This window comes from Brienomyrus brachyistius, unplaced genomic scaffold (assembly GCF_023856365.1).
Source record: "Brienomyrus brachyistius isolate T26 unplaced genomic scaffold, BBRACH_0.4 scaffold105, whole genome shotgun sequence".
Taxonomy (NCBI): domain Eukaryota; kingdom Metazoa; phylum Chordata; class Actinopteri; order Osteoglossiformes; family Mormyridae; genus Brienomyrus; species Brienomyrus brachyistius.
The window spans coordinates 556,589-569,992 of NW_026042380.1; the positions used below are offsets into that span (position 1 = coordinate 556,589).

At 42.9% G+C, this 13,404-nt stretch overlaps 2 long non-coding RNA genes across 2 annotated transcripts; one reads left to right on the forward strand and one right to left on the reverse strand.

The window, feature by feature from the left end:
* The first annotated feature begins 234 nt into the window (after positions 1-234).
* LOC125727649 (uncharacterized) lies at positions 235-2,129 on the forward strand. The gene is made up of 3 exons (XR_007388813.1): positions 235-291; positions 1,840-1,879; positions 1,985-2,129. It is a non-coding gene; the product is annotated as an uncharacterized LOC125727649 (long non-coding RNA).
* A 4,948-nt stretch (positions 2,130-7,077) lies between these two features.
* On the reverse strand, positions 7,078-12,799 carry LOC125727648 (uncharacterized). Its single transcript, XR_007388812.1, has 3 exons — positions 12,615-12,799; positions 10,536-10,800; positions 7,078-7,227 (listed from the first exon to the last, which is right to left on the reverse strand). It is a non-coding gene; the product is annotated as an uncharacterized LOC125727648 (long non-coding RNA).
* Between the last annotated feature and the right edge of the window lie 605 nt (positions 12,800-13,404).

The following is a 13,404-nucleotide window of genomic DNA, read 5'->3' on the forward strand; positions in this document are numbered from 1 at the left end:
GCTGAACTCCCACAATATAAATGCGAAAAGTTTTAAATTACCTTCTGTGTCTGTGAAGGAGATTATCAGATTTATTTACATAATGCTATTAGATGTGTTAAAATTGCGCGCCAACAAAAGCCGCCTTATCTGCCAGTGGCGCTGAACTCTCGCTGCGTGGCTCTACCTGAGGAAGAGCCACCCTCGGAGATTATCCCGTTAAAACCTTCATTATCAGCTCTGTGCTTCCTTTAAGGGTCTTTTGGGACGGAGGCCGCCAATAGCAGGAGTGGCTGCATGAACACCAGGCCGGTGAGTCTGAGACCTCGTTCGCTGGGTGGATCCTGACTGCAGACCTGAAGCTCCTTGATACGGAATCATGTCGATCGCTTCCCCTTAGAGCATTATGGACGCCCATGGGAGTCTTACTTACACAAAATGGTCTGAGGGCAGAAAGAAAAATGATTTTTTTCAGAACGATAACTAATAACATTGCTGAGGAAGTGAGTCCAAGAACTTAGTGGAGGCGGGACCAAACAATCAGATTTCTTGGACCAACCTCTTTTATAATCTGATTGGTTATCTCTCTGAACCAATCATTTTTCTTTCTGCCCTCGGAACATTTTTTTGTGTAAGTAAAACTCCCATAATTATTACGGACCCCTGGGGCTTTCTGAAGTGTTGCCAGATGATGTGAATGTGGCGATGCAAGTTTTTATACCCGAGCAATTTGGATTCTCAACGAGGACAATATCTGGTATTTGTGTCTAACTAATATTCTACTGGGGCGGCATGGTGGTGCAGTGGTTAGCACTGTTGCCTCACACCTCTGGGACCCGGGTTCGAGTCTCCGCCTGGGTCACATGTGTGTGGAGTTTGCATGTTCTCCCCATGTCGTCGTGGGGTTTCCTCCGGGTACTCCGGTTTCCCCCCACAGTCCAAAAACATGCTGAGGCTAATTGGACTTGCTAAATTGCCCGTAGGAATGCATGTGAGAGTGAATGGTGTGTGAGTGTGCCCTGCGATGGGCTGGCCCCCCATCCTGGGTTGTTCCCAGCCTCGTGCCCATTGCTTCCGGGATAGGCTCCGGACCACCCGCGACCCAGTAGGATACGCGGTTTGGAAAATGGATGGATGGATAATATTCTACTTTAGCCTACTCAACACATAGACGTACAGTTTACTTATGTCAGTACTGACCTGTTTACAGTGAGGGCTTCCATATTCAGTATTCACATAATGGTGCAATTGCAACATATTTGCAAGTTTGCATTTTCTCCCTGTGTCATTGTGGAGTTTCCCTCCACAGTTCAAAAACAATTAGCCGAGGCTAATTGAAATTACTGAATGATGTGTGAGTGTGCTCTGAGATGGGCACCCTATCCTGGCTTGTTCTCTGCCTTGCACACATAGCCTCTGGGATAGGCTCCAGGCTCCTGGATGGAAAAAACACTATTGTGTTAAAAATATTCACTAAAATAACCAAAAATTGAAAAAAAGAAGAGCATTGCATAATGCATATGTCAGATTCTGCACCTGCCTACGGAGCGACACCCTTTAATAGCCTTTCCGCTTGTCCTGCCTTTGTGTTTAATGTGTTAACATAACACTACAAAAATCATTTGGGTGTGCATAAAACAATTATAATGTAAGAAACGTGATATAATTTAGTGTTTCTTGAGATTAACATTCAACTATCTGGAAACTTCAACTATCCGGCAATGCCAAGTCCCAGAGTTGACAGAACTTGCATTCATTTGAAGCTTTGTCTTACTAACCTGTCACTATATTTGGATATTTATGATTATTGTTTATTGTTTAATGTCTTCTCTCTTTATACTTCGGTCTCCTGTTTCACAGTCTTGGATCTAGGCAACTAAGTGTTTCACTTCACACTATAGTAAGTATCATTTTGTATGTGACAAATAGATCCTTGATTGACTGATTGATTGTGATGAGGGAGGCCCAATGTCTAGATGACTGCAGGATCTCTTCTTCTGCTCAGTATCCAGACGTTGGAAAAGTTCACGTCGAGTGAGTCACGTACTTGTGAAATCGCACTGCTAGCCAGCTTGCCTGTGGGCGTCCCGCTGGGACACTCGCTCTTCGCCGGGGATGACGGGGCCGTGTTCGCATGGCGTATCTGCACGTATGAGGCGTGCATCTCAGCACCGGCATGTAGAATGACATTGCAGTACCGGCAAACAAGAATGTCGCCATTTATGTGTGACGCTGCAGCCCGATTCCTAATCACTTGCCGGATAACGAGTCAGACGGAATTAAACGATCATATATTTGGGAATCTCACAGCAGCCCTCTCATCCACTACACCATCGCTTCCAGACTCGACCTATCAAAAGCCTAGCAATCTTTGTACTTTAGTCAGTCGTGACTATCTATCTATCTATCTATCTATCTATCTATCTATCTATCTATCTATCTATCTATCTATCTATCTATCTATCTATCTATCTATCCATCTATCCATCCATCTATCCATCTATCTTTCTATCATCTATATATCTATCTATCTATTCACCCATCTATCTATCTATCTATCTATCTATCTATCTATCTATCTATCTATCTATCTATCTATCTATCTATCTATCTGTCTCACATGCACACATTTGTAAATCATGTTTAAATTGTCTTGCACATCATATGTTATACCAGGACACACCCCAAAAGACAAATTTCTTGTATATTTCATATATTTGGCCAAAAAACTCTTATCCTTAACAATCCCTCTTTTCTAAAGTTTCAAGATTGATTTGTTACTTTGTTGTGTTGTTACTTTGCTACACAATCATAGACTGTACTCCTGTGTAATGAAATGCTTCTCCATCTGTGTCCAGACGAGCTTGAAAGGAAATCCAGCTGGGGAAGTCATAGGCAGCCAGAGAAAATGATGTTTAAATGATCATCGTGTTTAAAAGAACAAGTCTGTTAGAGTGACAGCTCGACAATTCCGAAATCTCTCCTAAACCTTGCCACCCCCCCAGTATTTGCAGCGACCATTCAATATACCCGTGTATTTTTCAACCACTGGCTAGTCAAAACTTCTAATGCTATTCTAATGCTAAAATGTGTTTTTTTTTCTGAGCAAATACAACAAAACCCCTATATTTCTGACTTCAGTAACCTCGATTTCATTTATCTGCTGTTTACCGTGGTCTGAGAGAAAAAAAATCCTTTCATCAGTTTCAAACTATGCGCCAGATTTGTACAGGCTATAAGCCAGTGAGTACCCACAGTAATCTATGATATTTTTAAACAAATTACATTTCTCATTAAACGTTATATAATGGTACGTGTTATACATTTTATAGTCGAAAATATTGTAGCAGTAGCCTATGTTTTTTCATTGTTCCATTGTTATCCTTTGACGGGCATAAAAAGCATGATATCATTGCTCTGCCATCCCTTGATACATACAGTATTTTTCCATTGCTATATTGTTTCTTGAGAATTAGGCTAAATTAGTCAGAATCCGGCGGCATGGTGGTGCAGTGGTTAGCACTGTCGCCTCACACCTCTGGGACCCGGGTTCGAGTCTCCGCCTGGGTTACATGTGTCCAGAGTTTGCATGTTCTTCCCATGTCGTCGTGGGGTTTCCTCCGGGTACTCCGGTTTCCCCCCACAGTCCAAAAACATGCTGAGGCTAATTGGAGTTGCTAAATTGCCCGTAGGTGTGCATGTGTACGTGAATGGTGTGTGTGAGTGTGCCCTGCTATGGGCTGGCCCCCCATCCTGGATTGTTCCCTGCCTCATGCCCATTGCTTCCGGGATAGGCTCCGGACCCCCCGCGACCCAGTAGGATAAGCGGTTCGGAAAATGGATGGATGAATGGATAGTCAGAGTCCCTTTTTACACATTATACACAGTACTGTATAATGTACAACTGTCAGTTAAACTTTACCATATGTATATACTCACGAATCAGGTTATATTTGTGGTCCATTGATGGTTCACAGTTATCTGCAGTCTTGGAACGTATCATTTGTGGATACGGGGGAGGGGAGTTACTATACACGTCCTACCCAGATAGATCGCTTTAAACATTCTCTTTGACTGACTAAAGCTTTTGTGTAGTACTGTAATGTAACATGAAGAGGAGCAAAATAAACAGGAATAAACTGTATAACAATACAAAATGTAGATAGTATAACTGCAAAACAGACAACAAAAATGGAGAGCAGTACATGAAGTTGGGTACTGAGTGTGTGATGATTGAAGTGCGTAAAGGGACGTGTTAGCTGTGGGACCTCCGTACGAACTGCCTTCAGTCATATGCTTTTCTGTAGTCTCTCCGATCTGGTCTTCAGACCCGCGGTAGCAGCAGTGAGTATAGAGGCTGCTGTACAGTGTACAGGTGGGGCGTCTCTGTGGTGTGCTGGTTAAAACAGACCGCAGCCAGCACTGCACATACAGGTTCAATTCCTGCTGCGCTTTGGCCGCCTTAGAAATGACCCTGTGAATGGGGCTTGGCAGGGGTGGATTACACAGCCAGGTTTCTCTCTCTCTCTCTCTCACTCTCTCTGTTTCCCGCTCACAGCTCTATGGCAAAGCCTCACTGCTGGCCGGCTGCTATATCTTGATTCATCTATATTAAGTTATAATATGCATACGTTGCAAACTGGAAGCTCTACGCGCAAGGTCTTCAAGAACCTCGCACTTCCAGTTTGGGGGGGGGGAGACGTACGGGCATATTAATCGCAAAATCGATCCGCCTCCCAGTTTTATCATTACTAAATATTGCTGGATGGTCTTTATGAAGGTCCAGATTAATTCAGAGAACGATGCAGTGAGTTGTTTGACAGCCCTGGGTCTATGCGTCATATTTTTGTCAAACTTTGACAATGTATTTATATTCCTGATGTTAGTCAATAAAATGCAGCCACAAGCGACAAAAAACTGGATGGTAAACCTTGAACATAGAGTCATTTGTAATCATGCATGTTAATGTGATCGAATAACAATTATTAAGTTGATTCGTAGCTAATCTTGCTTGCAAGTTCCACGCAGTGTGCTAAAAGAAAGTAAAAAGCCATGAGAGCATGAAGACCTGATTACAACATCGCTAGTATCATTTAAATAGCTGTTCACCGGCAAAACAACTCGTCATAGTCTACAGATAATTCGCTACATATGGGTCTTTCAGGATTTTCTGTGCCAGCGTCTGGCAACGGCGTGGTTCAACGGGCTCTGGTCTGCATCGCCGTCCCGAATCGCAGCCACAAACTGTCGCTCTCGCCATCGCTGGATCTGGGAAGCCGCGTCTTCCTCAACAGCTGTTCGCGTTCTCGCTCCGTTCCGCCAGGACAGATTTAGCCGGCTCAGACAATACGTTAGCTAAATGAAGCCCCAAAGGACCATATTTGCTTGAAGCAACATATATGTGATTCAAAAAACAAAAGTGCACATATTGATATTTACAAAAGAGTGAATGAGACTGCAGACCACATTAAAATAAAAGTATTTGATATGAACAATGTTTGGAGTATAACACCTCAATCGAGAGGACAGTCAGGATTTAGCTACGCGAAAGCTCGAAAGAAAGTATTGTCAGTGGTATAGCAAAGCTATTTTAAAGTTAGGAAGAAATTTTAGGTATTAATCATCTCCATTGGCACCTAAATTTTGAAATTGCTTACTCTATACTCACAATGACGTGGGCAGTACTCGTTTATGCTTTTCGTATTTGTCGCTTATTGGCACTCTCATCATTACGAAGAACCATTTGTCGTCATCTCATTGTTAATTATAATAATGAGTGCATATTACTCTTGGAGGAAAGTGGCATGGAGAGAATCACATCTGTATGAAATAAATTAGCAAAAAATAAGACAGTCAGCTTGTCAATTGTTCCAAATTAGTTTGGCTTTCGTTTAACATATGTTTGCTCGGGCCGGGTAAAACAATAACATGTAAATTTATCTCCCTCGTCATTTCTGCACCCCCAACCGATCCCCCCCCCCCCCCCCCAACCCGAGCAAGCTTGAGGAATCGCGCTTTGGTCCAAGATGAGCTGAATATTCAGTGTTTACATTAGCATAGCCCACAGATGGTCAAGCAGATGCTTGTTTAAGCAAGTGTCAATTTTCGTGAATTTTTTGCTTTCATGACAAAACAAAGTAATATCCGAAAATGGATGGGGTTCCACTCTGGCAGATCAGGGGGAGCTCTGGAGTTTAAGACGGCCATCAGGAGGGGATGCAAGCAAGGGCCTAGTCAGAAGGAGAAGCAATACGGTGAAACTGCCCCCCTCAGCCCGCATGCATTTGAATTGCACCCCCTGTTGTTCACAAACAGTTACTACACTAAACGTGTTGACAAACGTGTTCCTTATTTAGGAGACGCCGAAGCAGCATGTTCTACTAACCAGCTATCTAGCTACAAGCTTCAACTCACTAGCTATTTATTTAAGCAAAAATAAACATTTTGTGTGCGGCCTCCGAAACAAAAAACCCACCTCTGACGAGAACAACTCTGAATTTTATGATAAAAATAATGAGATCTTTGTAGACGTCAGTGCGGCTCCATCTTCACTGTGAAGAGAGAAGCTTCTCCTTACAAACCGGCTTTGTGACGTAATCCTCAATGTAATAGACACAGTGACAATGAAGTTGAGTTAAATTGAGGACTCTTGCCACCCCAGCCACAAACTCTAGCCCCCCCTACAGTCTGGGAGGAGGTTCTGCATCATCACACCACTGTCTCCCAGCTTTAGGAGTAGCTTAGAGCAGACTATCTCCCTAACGCTATTGACGTTTCCAGCCGCCACATTTCCTGTGACACTCACCTCCATGACAACGTCGTTTTTTCAGCATTTTGTATAGTTTTTGCAATATGCAGCGAGTATATATATTTATTCCCATCAGTGTTAATATTTACATATAGAAAAAAATTAAACATCAAATCTCTAAACCACGGCTGCAAATCAGCTATCAAATTGACGTAGATTCAAGGTTGATGTTATTTATTGAGGGGAATTTTAAATGCGACAATCGCAATTCCGGGCGCAGGGGGTCACCTCCCTGATTTTAGAGAGTTTAATTAGAGCTCACTATTTCTGCAAACAAAACTCACATGGGCCAGGTACATCCGCTGCTCCCTGTGCTATCTGCAAGCGGGTCACAGTGGCGGAAGTCGTCCAGATGCACTTTGAGTTTTACGCCCCCGGCTTTCCGACACCCATAGGATGCTCCCGCTTTCTGACGGGTCGTTCTCCTTTAAATATGCAGTCTGGAATAAAGCATCAGACACCTAATTAATCACCGTGACACCAGGAACTAACGAGACCTGGGTGGCACGGGAACACATTACGGGGGTGACAAATACTGATTGCTTGGCTTCACTCTGCATTTAAAAGTTCAAATATAGCTACGCATTAAAAATGCATTAAGACGTAAACGCGGGCGTGAAGTTTGTTCCCAGCTACAAGCACACTACGTTTTGTGAGTCAGAAGACCTAGGAGTCTTCTTGTTACGCACCTTTTTTGAAATTTTTTCTTACTTATTTAATTTCTTACTTAATTGCCACATAAACACCACATCAATGATAGTTACTGTGTTTCCCAATCCGGTCCTCAGGGATTCACAGTCGGTCTATGTTTCTGCTCCTGGCAGGGAGCTGGGAGGGAGCGAAAACATGGACCATCTGTGGATCCCCGAGGACCGGATTGGGAAACACTGAAGGACTGAAATGCAGACAGAGGTATAGGATTGAGAATGAGCTGGCAGGAGGGATATCAAAGGCCCCAAGGCGGGTTTAGAAACCCTTTACTTTACCGTACCTATAAATGTCTCAGGTAATGAAAGCCAGCCAACTCTGACTGGAATAATCTTATATTTAAGGTTTACATAAGGTTTTCTATTCATAAAGGAGCCCATGTTATCATCCTCTTTTTATTAATAATATCTCCTGTTGGACTGAACCAGACTGCCATACCCTTTCCTGCAGGCGTCAACCCCATAGCAACCTAATCCTGAAAAGATAAAACACCCTTTTGCACATTTTAAACATTTTGCATTAAAAAAAAACATAAAATGAAAATCCAACCTGTCTGTTACGTAATGCTCAGCACCATCAACAAACACGCTTTATTTACCATTCACACAAGTATATGTACATTGGAATGCTTCTCTTTGCCAGCCCCAGGCAGGGTCCGCCAACGTGCAGCACCCCCCCAGAGCTGGCGTGTTTTTAAAAATTAATTTCTTGCAATGTCTAGTTACATTCTGGCAAAAACAACCCAGTAGTTACAGGTGGTGAAAATGAACTAGCGTTCCTTCTCAGATGTTACAACCACCCTGGTGGCATTTTGAAACAATAGATGGGTCTGTTTTATTGACTTTAAAACAGTTCAGGCAAAAAAATAATAAAAAATCACATGATCATATTCAAATGGGTTGTACTTTTCCCACAACATCACACTGTTGGTTCGAAATAATTTCAGTGGGTTGGATCTGGCTCCGTTTCCTATTTTCTTGAAGTTTAATCTCTGGGGAGACCATCAACTGAGGCAGGTTGCAGACACGAACAGAAAATGTCAACTGGATGTAATTCCCGCACATTATCCAAACTGCCGCACGCTAATGCAGGAAGCATAAAAGACTCTCCTTTTGTGTTTTCTTGCTAATGCTCAGCCATGCTATTACGGCACGACTCGGGGAAAATCGCAGAGCAAAATGTGAGCTTCGGGTCTCGCCTGGGTTTAAAATACCCCATTCGCTGGACCCTTAGTGATCTCCTACTGCCGTGTATTATCGAGAACTGGAAGAAATTGCAGGTAACAAAGAGTAGTGGAAAAACTCTTGAAAACTTACAGGCGTGGACTTCAAGCTTTGTAGATGAAAAACACCCTCCCCCACCCTGTATGAAACCAAACAAGCACACAAGAGTTACATAACTTTGGACAAAGCAAATCAAATGAAGGTGCAGAAATATCATCCGTCCATCTTCAGTCCACTGACTCCATTGACCTGTGGTCCCCCACGTGTCCTTCATCAAGTGAAGACTACTATGATTACTCAGAAAGCTATTTCACTCGCCTACTTTCCAGAGTCTCCTTTCAAGCCTACTACTCTCAACAGGTTTCCAAACAGCAGAGGCCAGACGATTGTAAAGGATTATTTGCAGATATTACACACCATGGCGCAAATCCTCATCTGCACACATCCTGACGTTTGCTGTTAAGAACGTTGTTAAATCTACCTCTTGCTGCCAGTCAACTCTGTCAATATCTGGGAACATGGCTGGGCATTTTCTTTGTCAGGGTTGGAACCCGTCCTTCCTTGTCTTATGCATTATGTCTCCATTTGGCCAGCGGTTGTTGTTAGCCACCTTGTTCCAGTCTCTTTTGTGTAGCCCCTTAGCCCTAGCGTGGTTCCCAGTTTTCTGGGCTACCATCTGCCTCAACAGGTTGAGCATTCATCTTGGAAGCTATACCTCCCAGTTCTGGCCGGACGACAGCCTCACCTGTTATTTAACATCTTTTGATTTTCCACTTCCTAGTGTTATTATTTATCTTTGTGTTACAGGTGCCTTGTATTTGCTTTGTTCCTTGTTTTTACTTTGTTCCTTGTGTTTGCTTTGTTCCTTGTATTTGCTTTGTTCCTTGTATTTGCTTTGTTCCTTGTTTCTGTTTTGTTCCTTATTGGTGCTTTGTTCCTTGTCGGTGCCTTGTTTTATTATGTTCTGTGTGCACTTCTGTTCCTAGTCCTTGTTGTTAGCCTTTGCTGTTTTTCAGTGTTTCCCAGTTGTAGTGCTTATTAATTGTAATCCGCCCCACCTATTTGTTGCTGACCCGAGTGGTTTTGATTGGTTAATTTGATTATGATTTACACCTGTGTGCGCTGATTCTCTGTGTGTATTTAAATGCCTGCCCTCAGTCAGTTTGTTAGTCAGTCATTGTGTCAGTGTTACTGGGTGTTCGTAGTGCTGCTTATTACCAAGCCCTATTCCCTGTGTTTTCTTGTTTCTCCTAGTCCCGCTTTATTTCATCGTCTTTAGTTAATTCCTTTTAGATTCTTGTTTATTTCTGACCCCTCCTGGTCCTTTTATTTTGGTGTCTTTCCCCAGGTGTTTTAATTCAACAAACCCTTCCGTCTCAGAGCTGCTCATAGGATTTAAGAATTCCGCAGCTCCGTCTTCCCGAAACTCCATTCAGACTTTTAGGACAGCAGTACTTGTAATACATGAAGTAAAATGAAACAAGGGCTTTATAAGGCAACAGTAGTTATTTCCATATTAAAATTTATTAGAGAGATAACTGTAGAGAGAACTTATCATATTTTGACATCAACTATAGTGTCTCAGTTTCAAAAATGAACATCTACAAACCATAATAATCACTCATAACCCTGAACCAGATTATGTTGTGGGAAGTTGAATTGATAGACGGACGGATGGATGGATGGATAGATTAACACTTCTACATTTAGATACATTGTTGTTTTTTTGTAATTATTTTTCCTAAATTCATAGAATGCTCAATGTTTTGAAAAAATCAGTTCTGTTACCATGGTAACAGAACAATCAGTTATGTTACCTTCTCATTGCCCACATCTCTTCCATGGGCCCGTCGCACAAACTGTTCCCAAAGTCTGGATTATCTGAAGCGATCCGTTTGCGGCAGACACCGCAGACTGCGGAGGGACGAGAACGGCGCCGTCAGAAGCGCGTCGAACGACTTTCAGCTTCCAACGTCTAGTTGAAATTCAGGCAGATCGCACGAGACGGTGTCTCCTCGGGACATGATCTCGAGACGACTTGCGATGATGCTGCTTTGTATTCCCTTCGGGATTAAATGCCAGCTGCAACATGATTAAAAAAAAAATCACTAGACAAAAAAAATTGCATGCTAAAGACGGCGCATAAAACAACATCACATAAGCCGACGTTTTTGTCCAAAGCAAAGTACAAATGAGGATCAGACAGCAGCTTCTCTGAGTGTCTGAGTGTTCGGGTTAAGGGCCTCACTCGGGGGTCCAGGGGTGAAATCACACCAGTGACCTTTTGACCCCTAGAGTGACAAACCGGACTCACAAGGGTGCAGCAAGATAGACCATCTTCTTTACAGCTCTCCAAAAAAAGTAACGCTGAAAAATCAGTTCTCTACACCGAGTTACCACAATCTCTTAATCTCTAGCGCGTTTTGTAATTCATTTAAATTATACCATTTTATTACTAGAGTATTACAGCTATGGGATTCTACTGGAACATACAAGAAAATCAATGTAAAAAAATTCCAAAGTATCAAACTCATAATCAGATATAAATTAAATATACATATCATGATTGCTGACATTACCTGTTAAGTAAATATCAATACCAAAGTAATATGGCTATTAAAAGAAAAAAATAAAGAGAAATGTTAAAATACAAATAAAAGCACTATTCCTCATATTTATTTCACCGAATGCTGTTATACGCATTAGGACAATCGATATTCTCTTATATATGGAAAAAGGATGAGGGTTCTGCTAACAAGCATGAGCTACTTAGGAGGAAAGGATGCAGGTTCTTTATGGAGCTGTGGACCTCAGTGTTATTTTGTTCGTTTGTGCACTGAAGCGCAGCTCATCCAGGATGTTAAAACTGACCTCTACAGCAAGCAGAGGTCAACTCACCCAGGCCATCCTTTGCGTTTGGGCTGTGTCTCCATTGTATGAAATTAAATCAAAGTTAAATGCAGCTTTGCACAGCTAAAACGAATACAGCCAATATGAACGCTGACAACTCTCTATTTACGCTGCCAGTTGCAGACGTGATGGAAATTCCAGGACCTCTCTGTACTAGCATTGAGGCGACAGTCTCACTTTTCTTAGCCTCTGCTAATGAGATTCGCTCTTTGCTAAGTACCTCTAATAAAGGCGCTTCTCAGAATTCTGCGTCAGGGTATTACAGATAATTATTATTCATAACAACAGAAAAACATAAAACAAGCATATTTGTTTACTAATGTGTTCACTAGCCTAGCAGAGAAAGATGCAATATCTTATGAGTGAATCACTCGTTCCGATACTTCTACACCTCAGTTCTCTCCAGACAGTTATATGTCTGGTTTGTTTTCGATGATACCCAACGGGAAATGCATGACATACAGCTTGATTCTGGATCTATGGATCAGTGTCGGTATGAACAAAATAAGCGCGGCACACAGCCTTGAAGACTCCTTCAGACTGAGCAAGATATGACATTTTATTCCGATCTTTTTGCTGAAAACTTTTTTTGCCATAAACAGGTTTATTTTTCCTTGCCCCTGGTCAGCTGTTTTCACTTTCCTTCGTGTTCTAGAGTGAAGGGTAGTCTCGTTATACTGAGTGATTCAACCGCAGGAAAATCGATATCGACAGAAGGTTCTGGGTTTGAGTCTTAGCCTGGGTCGACGAAAGATTTGGTCTAGCAGGTGGGTGGCGTGGCGCCCTGAGTCGTTCCATTTCCCCAGCCCATCTGATGAGATCAGATCCACCCTGGTCCTAACAGGGGATTGAGCCATTTTCGGAATAATTAACTCCGAAGCGGCACAAACAACGGCGACGGGCGTCCGCGCCCGTGCCCGACACAGCTGTTCAGAGCGAACGAAGACAGGTGTTGGCCGCAACGAAGAGGACCCATGATACTTCACCTGGTCTTTGATGCGCGGAGGCAAATGAATAGATATCAGCCGAGCCTCCCACCGCAGACGGACCAGCCCACCGGTCATCAGAGCAATTAAAAAGCTGGCTCGCAGAAAAATGCTTCCGGGTGTTTCGTGTCATAAGGCAGAGACGTTAATTAAACTCTGTGTACCGCATGTTGCTCCTTCGGGTGAGCGGGGGTTCGTCTTAAAACGGAATTACTTTATCTGGACGGGAAGTGCAGCAGATCAGCATACTCACAGACTGTCAGCACGCCCCTCCAAGTACGGCTGGTCGCTGTCATTCACGCCACGCTTTTTCCAAAGCAGTCGTGGCTGGGATGTGTTTTTCAGGAGTACCTCAGCACCTGGTGTGTCTTACATTGCCTTAAAACTGATACGAGTCCTTTTATGGACAAATCTGTCCCGGATTTCATGCAGGAATGTCTTTTTCCCAGGGCGTCATTCCGCGCTGTTTTGCTAAACCACACAGCTGTCACCAAGCATACTTCTACCCTGTTCATTTTGCTGTGTGAATTATGGTTCCATGTATCAGTCAAACTCACATACTGTCTATTATGGTCTGTCTATTACTGTTGCACATATTTCTTAAATGCAGTGATGGGTTGGCCCCCCATCCTGGGTTGTTCCCTGCCTTGTGCCCATAGCCTCTGGGATAGGCTTCAGACCCCCCGCGACTCTGAATAGCATAACCTGTTATAGAAATTGGATGGATGGATGGATGGATGGATATTTCCGAAATGCGGAGTCCATTGCCCATTGGTTACTATATATTCCC